This window comes from Ctenopharyngodon idella, chromosome 9, assembly GCF_019924925.1.
Source record: "Ctenopharyngodon idella isolate HZGC_01 chromosome 9, HZGC01, whole genome shotgun sequence".
In the NCBI taxonomy this organism is placed as follows: domain Eukaryota; kingdom Metazoa; phylum Chordata; class Actinopteri; order Cypriniformes; family Xenocyprididae; genus Ctenopharyngodon; species Ctenopharyngodon idella.
The window spans coordinates 801,765-814,699 of NC_067228.1; the positions used below are offsets into that span (position 1 = coordinate 801,765).

At 37.7% G+C, this 12,935-nt stretch overlaps 1 long non-coding RNA gene across 1 annotated transcript; it reads right to left on the reverse strand.

The window, feature by feature from the left end:
• Nucleotides 1-10,913: 10,913 nt before the first annotated feature.
• On the reverse strand, nucleotides 10,914-11,511 carry LOC127518907 (uncharacterized). Its single transcript, XR_007931682.1, has 2 exons — nucleotides 11,365-11,511; nucleotides 10,914-10,993 (listed from the first exon to the last, which is right to left on the reverse strand). It is a non-coding gene; the product is annotated as an uncharacterized LOC127518907 (long non-coding RNA).
• Between the last annotated feature and the right edge of the window lie 1,424 nt (nucleotides 11,512-12,935).

Here is a 12,935-nt window from a genome sequence, read left to right on the forward strand (position 1 = left end):
ACCCTCCCCCTCCCACTACCCAGAGGCACGACCTCCTGCTGAAGAAGAAGAATATCAGATATTTTATATATATTTTATCAGATATATTGTTTCTAATACATGCAAACCATAACATGACCAGTTCATTTCGTGTAAAAGATATCAACCATTAGTTGACTAATTTACAAGCTGAGTAATAATAATAATAGTAGCAATAATACATTTTATTATTATGCAAATAATATAAGTTCAAGTAATATTCAAAGTTCAATTATTGTTATTGCATTATTATTAATGTTAATACCAACAATAATAATAATTATTATTATTATAAATATAGTCAGATAGATCATGAGAATCGCAGCAGTTCAAACTAAATGCGAGTGAAGTTTTGCTCTAATCTAATCAGTATTCATGGAGCATCACTGGCAGATTGAGCTTCAAGGCCTTCAAGAGCTGAATGATCCAGCATTTCGTATCCAAGGAGCCTGAAGCACCCGAATCACAAGCCCTTTCAGAAGAGGCCAAATGGCTTTAGTGAATGGAAAATCGGAGAAAGAATCGAGGGCAGGATTCTCAGGAACAGTTTTTTCAGGGTCTCGATTTTTATACCTATGAGAGTTTTTCAGATTGTTCCCAGTGGTGTAGGCACGTGACAAAGACATCAGAAACTCTGTCAAGAGCTTTGGTCCTAACGCTGCTTGTGTATTTCAGTCTTTTATTGGTTATTCGCTATTACAAAAGCATCTGATGTCCTCTGAGACTTCAAGCATGCAAAAACAGACGTTTGTTTTGGATCGAGGCTTAAAATAACTGAACGTAAGTGAACTTGTTTTGTTATTTTGGCCATGACTGAGAAGCTTTAATTGTGCCAAAGGTCATTATGATGATAAAGATGTAATCATTGGCTTGACTAGGTTGTGCTGATGTGATCGAGACCTTTTAAACCCTTCCACACCCCCTCAATCTACAGTCTCTGAAAGCAAAAACTGCAGTATTCATTTGTACTAAATCAAATGTATCAGTGTTATTATTAGTAAATAAAACTAATAAAAAATTACTTTAACTGAAATAAAATTTCATTAAATATTTCAGTTAGCTGCCAGGGCAACATGTAGAATTTAGCTTAAGTTGAAGTAAAATTACTAAAACTAAAAAATAATTAAACAACAACACAAAAATAATACAAGCTAAATTGACATATTAAAAAAGGTAACACTTAAAGCCTTTATGAATAACGCATTATAAAGGTATTAATAATTTACATTATAACACATTAAATATTTTCATGAATAAGTTAAAATGCATTATCATTTTTGCAGATTCCTTGTTACATCTGAAATTGGTTGTTTGTCATGTGTTTTAATTAGTGCTGTCAAATTGATTAATCGCGATTAATCGCATCTAAACATAAAAGTTTGTGTATATATATATAGTATGTATACACACTTACACATATATATTTACAAACTTTTATCGGATCTAACATAAAAGTTTGTAAATATATGTGTGTATATATTTTTTTACTTACACAAATCGATTAATCGCGATTAATCGCATCTCACATAAAAGTTTGTAAATATATATGTGTGTGTATATATGCACACATATAAATTTTAAATAAATACAAATAAACTTTTATGTGAGATGCGATTAATCGCAATTAATCGATTTGTGTAAGTAAAAAATATACACACACATATTTACAAACTTTTATGTTAGATGCGATTAATTGCAATTAATCGATTTGTGTAAGTGAACACACACACACGTATTTACAAATTTTTATGTTAGATGCGATTAACTGATTTGTGTAATTGAACACACACACACTTACAAATTTTTGTTAGATGCGATTAATCGCGAGTAATTGATTTGTGTATGTGAATATACACACACGTATTTACAAATTTTTGTTAGATGCAATTAATTGAGATTAATCGATTTGACAGCAGTTATATTTACAAACGTTCAAGTTAGATGCGATTAATTTTGATTAATCGATTTGACAGCACTGTTATATTTACAAACTTTTACGTTAGATGCGATTAATCACGATTAATCGATTTGACAGCACTAGTTTCAATGCATTATACTTTCTAATGAGATCATACAATGCATTATAAGGTGCATAATTAATGCATTAAAAATACTTTTAATGCATTATATATAAAGGCTTTAAGTAAAGTGTTAAAAAAACTAATAAAATGGACAAAGAGCAGACAAAACTAAAATTAAAATGGATTTTTTTTTTTTTTTTTTTAAATATCATAAAACTGTATTAATGATACTAAAATAGCATGGTATCCCTTTAATTATTTCCCTCAAGAGGCCTAAAGCTTCCGTCCTCATCTGAAGCACCTCCGCTGAAGAAAATACTCTCTGTTTTCAAAGGACTCGCTGAACCTCATTGAGCTGAAGTCCTTCCTTTAGTGCCACAACAGAAGCTTTACAAATACATGTTCGGTGGAAATAGGTAAAGACGCTCCATTGATGGCTGCAAACTTCTAATCCAAAGGAATTGTGAGGCAACAGATGAGAGAAAACCCTCGGGAGAGTCTGAACTACGTGACTGGAATGATTACATCATGAGTTTAAAACATCGCCATGGAGACCTGGAAAGTTTGTCTTGCGTCCCTCTTTGACAAGGATTTTCTCATTTATTGCTGTAGAATCTGACAAACAGCAGCCTGTAGAAAAGAGAATTAGTCAAACTTTGAATGCTGACTTGATGTGATACGCTTTTAAAAGTTCAAATGTTATAATCTGAAGTTTAAATAAGCCTTGCATTCAGTCAGACATCTTTATCTTTTTCTGCCATGAAGAAGAGCAAGATAAACATCCAGAAGTTAGGCACAAACAGGTCTTCTGAAGTGCATAGCAACAATCCAGAACAACCACATAGCAATACCCTGGCAACCACTCAGAGTACCCTAGCAATTGAAAAGCAACCTCCCAGAATACCCTAGCAACTGCATAGCAACCACCCAGAACACCCTAGCAAGCGCATAGCAACACCCTAGCAACCTCCAATCTGATAGACTCTATGGCCTTCACATACCAATACCGTGGCAACAACCCAGAATACCCTAGCAACCACCAAGAACAGACTAGTAACTGCATAGCAACACCATAGCAACCACCCAGAATACCCTAGCAACCACATAGCATCACCCTAGCAACCATTCAGAATATCTGTTTTTCTGAGAACCTTAGCAACTGCACAGCAACATTTTAGCAACCTCGCAGAATACCCTAGCAACACCCTACCAACCACCAAGAACACCTTAGCAACTGCATAGCAACCACCCAGAACACCCTAGCAAGCGCATAGCAACACCCTAGCAACCTCCAATCTGATAGACTCTATGGCCTTCACATACAATACCGTGGCAACAACCCAGAATACCCTAGCAACCACCAAGAACAGACTAGTAACTGCATAGCAACACCATAGCAACCACCCAGAATACCCTAGCAACCACATAGCATCACCCTAGCAACCATTCAGAATATCTGTTTTTCTGAGTACCCTAGCAACTGCACAGCAACATTTTAGCAACCTCGCAGAATACCCTAGCAACACCCTACCAACCACCAAGAACACCTTAGCAACTGCATAGCAACCACCCAGAATGCCCTAGCACCCTTCTAGCAACCACTCAGAATACCCTACCAATTCCCTAGCAACCTCCTAGCAACCACCCACAATATAAATCTGTTTTTCAGATAGACTGTATGGCCTTCACATAGCAATACCCTGGCAACCACCCAGAGTACCCTAGCAACTGCACAGCAACATCCTAGCAACCTCCCAAATACCCTAGCAACACCCCAGCAACTGCATAGCAACCACCTAGAATGCCCTAGCAACCACATAGCAACACCCTCCTAGCAACCACTCGGAATACCCTAGCAACCTCCTAGCAACCACCCAAGAATATCTGTTTTTCTGATAGACTGTATGGCCTTCACATAGCAATACCCAGAGTACCCTAGCAACTGCACAGCAACATCCCAGCAACCTCCCAGAATACCTTAGCAACACCCTAGCAACCATCCAGAATATCATTCTGTTTTTCTGATAGACTGTATGGCCTTCAAAAAACTTTAAGCTTTAAAGCTACTTCTAACCAAAAACCTTCAAACTTCAAGCTTTTAAAACTTCTTCAAACTTTCTGGTCAGGCTTTCTCAAGCCAACATCAAAGTTTGTCTTGATGAACTTTTTCATCTAAATCATTCAATAGCAAAGAGAAAAAATAGTCAGAATAAGGCCATAAGGGTTTCACTTATAATGCTTTATGACATGAACATAACTCTCAGGCACCGAGACATTGTGACTATCAGGGCTTGTACTTAAGTACTTACGTTATATAAATTTGGTTGGAAAGATGTTTAATGTGAACATATCTATCCACCTGAAATGTTCAAAATATTTCGACAAAATGATAAAAAAAAATCATATTGGCTTATAAAAGCAAACGACGATATAAGAGTCTCTTCTGCTCACCAAGGCTGCATTTTTTTTATCAAAAATACAGTAAAAAACTGTAAAATATTATTAGAATTTAAAATAGCTGTTTTTGCAGCAGAAATTCTGTGTGCAGAAGAGATGCACCGGTTCAGTGTTGACAGACAGTGACATACAGTATAAGCGATTCAACAGCTGTGTGTCCTTCCTTTGGCATTTTAAATTTGATGAAATATAGTCTCTGAAATAGACCTTAATCTAAAATATATGTATTTCATATTTGGATTACACAGTTTTAAAATAAACAAACTAATAAACTCAATGTGTTTCATATTTGTCAGTCATGCATAAATGAAGCAGGTCAGATTTCTGTAATATACTAATGTGTAACTGAATGTGCTTTAATACACAATAACCAGGCCTCACATTCACCCAAAAATGAAAATTCTGTCAATCATTTAATCATTAAAGCTAAATACATTTTTTTCTTTTTCTTTTTTGAGAGTGCATATTATGCTTGACATGAAGAGAAGAAACGAGAGACACTGTAAAATCCACATCAATATATTCACACTGATTCTCGTTGAGTTGAACATGTCGGCGTTCACAATGAGCTGAGAGATCAGGATGTGAGAGGAACAAAACAAAATTCCTCACATTTTTCAGACAGAGCATTTTTAATGAATTCTACAGAGCGGATCGAGTGGAAAAGCGTGCGGCCTTTTTTTTGGAACGCAGCGCAACCAACTTTCCAATAACGACAGAAACAGACACAGAGGGGCAGAGAGGCACCATGGGAGTGTGTAACACTGAAGACCTTATAATCTATCAAACACACACACAGAGATCCGCGGGGAGAGAGAAAGCGCTCCGGCCGGCCTCACAGCGGGGGTCTGGGAGTGGAAATGCAAGGAATATCTGTGTGAATCTCCTCAGAGCCGCTGATACACTGAAAAACAATGACACGGCGTTCAGTGGATCTGAAGGAACGAGCTGAACTTACATCAAACCCTGCTTGTTCAGAAGTTACAGGACATTAGAAGGTTTCTGTGCTGGTAAACCTGCGTGATGAAACTACTTAACCAAGGGAGGCTTGCTGGCAAAACTAGTTTAGAAGCTCCAGATAACAGGGAACGTTCTCAGAACAAGGTTCTCTCAATGTTCTGAACAGGTAACATTAATAGAATGTTTGTTCAAAGTTATCTGGTCTTTAATAATGTTTAAAATATTAGCACAACAATATTATTTATACATCATTCATTAAACGTTTTTTTCTGAAACATTTTAGTTGGACATTCGTCTAATTTCCACATCACACCACTAGATGTCTCTGTCACCTCAGTTATCATCTCATGTATCCAGACATTTGACTATCAGCATATAGTCTGTCTATCTATCTGTCTGTATTTTCAGAGCATAAAAATAAATGCATGATTCAGGTCCTTCATTAGGATTGTGTTTCCAGAGTAATTAAAGTGCAGGCGAATAATCAATGAAAATCTTTATTCTTTCAGCCATTTTACCAGCTATAAAATCCAAGTAACTGCCTACAAATCTTCTTCTAACCTTCAAACTATAACCTTTCCACTTACAAGCTTTTAAACTATTTAAAACTTTCAGGACGCTGTCAGAATATGTGGTTCTTCATACCTGTCTATTGGCAGCTGGCAGTATGTGATTATTTAGAGATCATGAAGGCATCATCCGATGGAACGTCTCTTGGGACGTCGCTTGTGTCTCCTGTGTTTAGACTGACTCGATCCAAGCGACGTCCCAAGAGACGAATCCATCCTGAATCCTGAAATAGATTAAAGATTGAAAAATCATTTGTTGTTTGCATGTGTTTGTAGCCTCGGATGAAAATACCTAAATAACGTTTCTATATGTATAGCCATATATACAAATATTTCAATGTATCTGAAAATTTAGCCTGTTCAAAAATGTGTAGCTTTATAAGTGAAATTCATAAAAAAACAGTTGTCATTTTTAGTGTGGATGTGTAAACAGAAATGATAGCATTAGCCATAGATGTCATCAGGTTATTCTGAAAACAATTATTTATGAACACAGTCATAAAAGATGCACCATGTTTTCATTTACACAGAGTAACTGTTCCAACTACACTAGAATTTGACCTTATTTAAAAAAAAATAAATAAAAAAATCCAAGTTATTTTACAGCATGGTTTGTTTTATACCGCTCTAAAAATAAATGCATTTTAATCTGCATACCCAGCTAACAAAATTATGTTCTAACAGGGAACAGTGATTTGCAATGTTTTAAAAAGCATTAAAATGTCCAGTTTTCTTATTGTGATTAGAATGTTATTTAAAAGGTTCCAATAGTGTTAGTACAACGTTCTCGTAACCTTATTTTTACTCACAATATAGGCTAACATTCTAACATTTATTTGTAATATTTGAAAACGGTTCATGTTAACATTCGGCAAATATCAATACCAAACTTCCTAAAATCTTGTTCTCAGAAGAATTAAAACATCATGAAGACGTTCCAAAAAAGTTGTTCTAAGAGTCACTTTACACAAGACTGTTTTCAACTAAAAACGCAAAACATTAAAAAAATTTTTTTTTTTTTTTTGTCCGTTCAATTACACAACAACGGCGTTTTGGGGGCCTGAAAATGCAAACTTTTGAAAATCGGTTTCAAAGTGCAAGTTTTTGAAAACGATACCGTTATCGTCTCTGTGTAAAAACTACAAAAACGCGATTTTTTTGACAACTGTGACGTCATGCGCATTATTACATGTTCAGTCTATGACTATGGCATGTTCAGTAGTGTTTCTTTACGAAGTGACATCGCCATCTACTGTACATACAGTAAATACAGCGTTTTAGTCATTTAGCCGCGTGAACGGGAAACTTCTCGAAAAACACAAAGGAAAAACTTTTCCGTTTTTAAGTAGTATGCGTGTAAATGTGCCCTAAAAAGGCAATGATATGCATTCTCATGAACATCATGAGACTGCATATCATTGCCTAATAATGTTAAAAGAACATTATAAATATTATTTAAATAATGTTTTATTTTAACATTTATATAACCGTCCTTTACAAAACATTAGGCTAGTTGCCTTAGTTGTGGTTGCGCGAACGTTACCTGGGTGCGATTTGATTTCATATTTCCATTAAATAATTTTATGTCATCTTAAGGCTCTAAATGTAACTGTAAAAAGCAAACTTTTTATGACTTTTTATAGGCAACTTAACAACTCGTCCCTAGTCCCTATCTCACGCGAAAATGTAGGTTAACTCATCGAAATAGCGATTACGAAATAGCGATTTTATGATTCGTAGAAAAATAGTTACGAACTGTCACAAGACAGTGTTTTTTTCAAGAGAAATGTTTTGTTCTGATTTCACTTTAAAGGTGTGGTCACATTTTCTACCGTTCGGTAATTTCATTTCAATGTGATCGGGAATTTCGCGTGAGGGCGGAAGATTTCCCCGCGCAAACTTCACAACGGATTCGGGATTCTCTCATAAGATGATCCGTGGCATCAAAAAGATTGAAAGCCCCTGCTCTAAAACATAACGTGACTTACCTCTGTCTGGATCTGAAATATTAATGCCTCGGAGGGGATCTGTGCAGCGCTGTTTGAGAGCAGTAAAACACCATTAGTGTGAGGCAAGAACAACATTACTGACAGACATCTCCGTCTATCTACATTTCTGGATGCACATAAAATCGATTGACAGGTTTAGTCAAACATCACATACAACACAATCTCATGGAAGTTCGTAGCTATTTGGCCTATCGTATTATATTCATTTGTTTTCTTATAATGCTCACATAACAGTGACGGCTTTTTCTAAAATAAATAAATATACTTCATACGAAATAGCCGCTGATTTTAGTACAGATTATTTACGGGGACACATCATACATTTATTTAAATTTTCTTCCCTGAGGTCCACTTATAATGTAAAGTTTATTTTTTTGTGATATGTGTGGTTTTTTTAAATCATTTTAAGGTGTGGTTATACATTTATTTGTTCGGCGAATTTTCGCGGGCAAAATCCAGTCATTTCAATATCAACGCGATCGTGAATTTTGCGTGAATGCAAAAGATTTCCATGCGCAGATTATATATAGGCTTACATACAAATAAATAGGCTATAATAAATATATTTAAAAAAAATAATATTCTATGAGCCTTCATCAGATTTTTATCAGGTAATCAGGTTTTGATCTGCTTCATTCCTCAATAACTTGGAAAGCTGCATCACGTGACGCTCATAAAACAATCTGAAAAGTTAAAATTATTCAGATCAGACTGAAATGATTAGGAATATTGTTTTCGTCTTGTTTTCCAGTACAAATATAAACATTCTTAAATCAAGATACATTTACTGGAGAAGAGAAATGACTGAAGATACTTCAAAATTAAGAGAGTTTCTGCTTAAAACAAAGATATCTGCCAATGTGGTCAAAAAAATAACCATTTTCCCTTAGATTTTTTTTTTTTTTTTTTGGTATTGTATTTAAAATACTCAGGCCGGACACACACAGTTCAGCGTATCTGAGTTCAGACAGCCACTTTCACACTGATCAAACACACTCAGATGGACTCAGATCTGCATGAAAAGCTCAGGTGTGAAAAGCAATAAGACTCGAGGAGTTTGCTCAGATTCTCACCGTGCTGCGGCTTTAAAGATCTATTTGTCATCAGATCGTACAGTTCGCTTATCAGTGTGTGTCTCGGTGACGTTGCCATGGTAACACTGTTTACAGCCTGCTGGTGTTCTAAAAATGGCCCAGCGATGATGGCAGAGGCAGACCGATGTAGGGTAATGTGAAAGATGAAGAAATGTCATGTCCTCTTCATAATCAACATTGGACCCCATCATAAAATTTAAAAGCCATCTATCTTTTTATAAACACCTGATTTATACAATGAAAGCACCCTCTGGTGCTCCTCACGTGGCTGTCAAAGATGACCAAAATTAAACAATGAAATGAATGTAATATATTTTGGTTCGATAATGTTTTTTATTTAATATTTTGTATTTTTAGGGGATTTCATGGTACTAAATTATATATATGGAATAGCTGGTCCATTTATTACGGGGTCATGAATTGAGAAATCAACTTTTCCTTGAGCTTTTGATATGTAAGAGGTCAAGGGGTTCCACTCTTTGAGCATAGACCTGAAAATGAAAAATTTCCAATTTAAACTGTCATAAATCTTGAATGCTTTGGATCACAGACTGAAGTTTGGTCTCTTTTAAAGAACATTATTGCTGAAGTGAAAAAAATGAAACAAAAAAAAGTCATAGAAGTTTAAGTTTATTATTATGAAAAAAATGCATAAAAATACTATTTTAAATTTCTATATGAAACATATATTTTCAAAAACATGCTTTACTCTAAAACTGCAAGAAATTCAAAGCAAGTTGTGTTCCAAATTTGAGGTTGATATCTCAAAAAATGAGCTTTCAGTCAGATTTTGTTTGGGTGCAGTACCAAACGCTTCCACTAGATGAAATTCGCTTCCAGTGCACTCATTTTTGACGGCGAGGGGGACCATTTTATTCAGGACCATTTAACCTTTTCGAATCATGTCCATGATTTTTTGTGTTCACATAGCAAGTGCCAAAACTTTTACCAAGTTTCATACCATTCCGATGAAGTAAAAAATTCTAAAAAATGTTAAATTTTTCGGTCAAAAATGACCGAAGAGCAGCAGAGGGTTAAAGTCTTAAAGCATTATGTTTGTCCAACTGCAGGAAAGACAAGGACTTCAATAGTCCTCCACTTCCCTTATTTTCTCCTGTTTTCTATTTCCATTCAAATCGCCGGCGCTGAGCTCTCGAACCGGCAGCGTAAAGGAGCCTTTGTTATATTAATTGCTGAAGAGCTCAAACAACCTCAGTGAATATTCAGTCCCGAGCTGAGGAAGCTCCGATCTAATCGCTGTGTGAATGAACGACAGAATGCGGTTGTTAGAGAAAAGTGACTGTGATACGGTGGATCTGTTTGCTTACACTCAATGCGAGCGTATGAAAGATGCACACAGGGCCGCTTGTCTAATGCCATCAACACTTCAAGCTTTTATAAGCTCCGTATGTTGCCAAGGCAACCAGCGGGAAGAGGAAATTAAACAGGAACCAAGGATTATGAGGAGCGTCCCACTCGAGGAATATAAACAGTAAACAAATAGTAGTGGTCAGATGTAACATCCCAGTGTTTGGGTAGTTTTTGTGTTACCCAGCTCCTGGGTCAGGCGTAACGACCTAGTATTTGGGTAGATTTGTGTTACCTAGATCCTGGGTCAGACGTAATAACCCAGTGTTTGGGTAGATTTGTGTTACCTAGATCCTGGGTCAGACGTAATAACCCAGTGTTTGGGTAGATTTGTGTTACCCAGCTCCTGATCAGACGTAACAACCCAGCGTTTGGGTAGTTTTTGTGTTACCCAGCTCCTGGGTCAGACGTAACAACCCAGTGTTTGGGTAGTTTTTGTGTTACCTAGATCCTGGGTCAGACGTAACAACCCAGTGTTTGGGTAGTTTTTGTGTTACCTAGATCCTGGGTCAGACGTAATAACCCAGTGTTTGGGTAGTTTTTGTGTTACCCAGATCCTGGGTCAGACGTAACAACCCAGTGTTTGGGTAGTTTTTGTGTTACCCAGATCCTGGGTCAGACGTAACATCCCAGCGTTTGGGTAGTTTTTGTGTTACCTAGATCCTGGGTCAGACGTAACAACCCAGTGTTTGGGTAGTTTTTGTGTTACCCAGATCCTGGGTTAGATGTAACAACCCAGCGTTTGGGTAGTTTTTGTGTTACCCAGATCCTGGGTCAGACGTAATAACCCAGCGTTTGGGTAGTTTTTGTGTTACCCAGATCCTGGGTCAGATGTAACAACCCAGCGTTTGGGTAGTTTTTGTGTTACCCAGCTCCTGGGTCAGACGTAACAACCCAGCGTTTGGGTAGTTTTTGTGTTACCCAGCTCCTGGGTCAGACGTAACAACCCAGTGTTTGGGTAGTTTTTGTGTTACCCTGATCCTGGGTCAGACGTAACAACCCAATGTTTGGGTAGTTTTTGTGTTACCTAGATCCTGGGTCAGACGTAATAACCCAGTGTTTGGGTAGTTTTTGTGTTACCCAGATCCTGGGTCAGACGTAACAACCCAATGTTTGGGTAGTTTTTGTGTTACCTAGATCCTGGGTCAGACGTAATAACCCAGTGTTTGGGTAGTTTTTGTGTTACCCAGATCCTGGGTCAGACGTAACAACCCAGTGTTTGGGTAGTTTTTGTGTTACCCAGATCTTGGGTCAGACGTAATAACCCAGTGTTTGGGTAGTTTTTGTGTTACCTAGATCCTGGGTCAGATGTAACAACCCAGCGTTTGGGTAGTTTTTGTGTTACCCAGCTCCTGGGTCAGATGTAACAACCCAGCGTTTGGGTAGTTTTTGTGTTACCCAGATCCTGGGTCAGATGTAACAACCCAGCGTTTGGGTAGTTTTTGTGTTACCCAGCTCCTGGGTCAGACGTAACAACCCAGCGTTTGGGTAGTTTTTGTGTTACCCAGATCCTGGGTCAGGCGTAACAACCCAGCGTTTGGGTAGTTTTTGTGTTACCCTGATCCTGGGTCAGACGTAACAACCCAGCGTTTGGGTAGTTTTTGTTTTACCCTGATCCTGGGTCAGACGTAACAACCCAGTGTTTGGGTAGTTTTTGTGTTACCCAGCTCCTGGTCAAACGTAACAACCCAGCATTTGGGTAGTTTTTGTTTTACCCTGATCCTGGGTCAGACATAACAACCCAGTGTTTGGGTAGTTTTTGTGTTACCCAGATCCTGGGTCAGACGTAACAACCCAGTGTTTGGGTAGTTTTTGTGTTACCCAGCTCCTGGGTCAGACGTAACAACCCATTGTTTGGGTAGTTTTTGTGTTACCCAGATCCTGGGTCAGGCGTAACAACCCAGTGTTTGGGTAGTTTTTGTGTTACCCTGATCCTGGGTCAGACGTAACAACCCAGTGTTTGGGTAGTTTTTGTGTTACCCAGATCCTGGTCAAACGTAACAACCCAGTGTTTGGGTAGTTTTTGTGTTACCCAGCTCCTGGTCAGACGTAACAACCCAGTGTTTGGGTAGTTTTTGTGTTACCCAGATCCTGGGTCAGACGTAACAACCCAGCGTTTGGGTAGTTTTTGTGTTACCCTGATCCTGGGTCAGACGTAACAACCCAGCATTTGGGTAGTTTTTGTGTTACCCAGCTCCTGGTCAAACGTAACAACCCAGCATTTGGGTAGTTTTTGTTTTACCCTGATCCTGGGTCAGACATAACAACCCAGTGTTTGGGTAGTTTTTGTGTTACCCAGCTCCTGGGTCAGACGTAACAACCCAGCGTTTGGGTAGATTTTGTGTTACACAGATCCTGGGTCAAACGTAAGAACCCAGCGTTTGGGTAGTTTTTGTGTTACCCAGCTCCTGGGTCAGACGTAACAACCCAGCGTTTGGG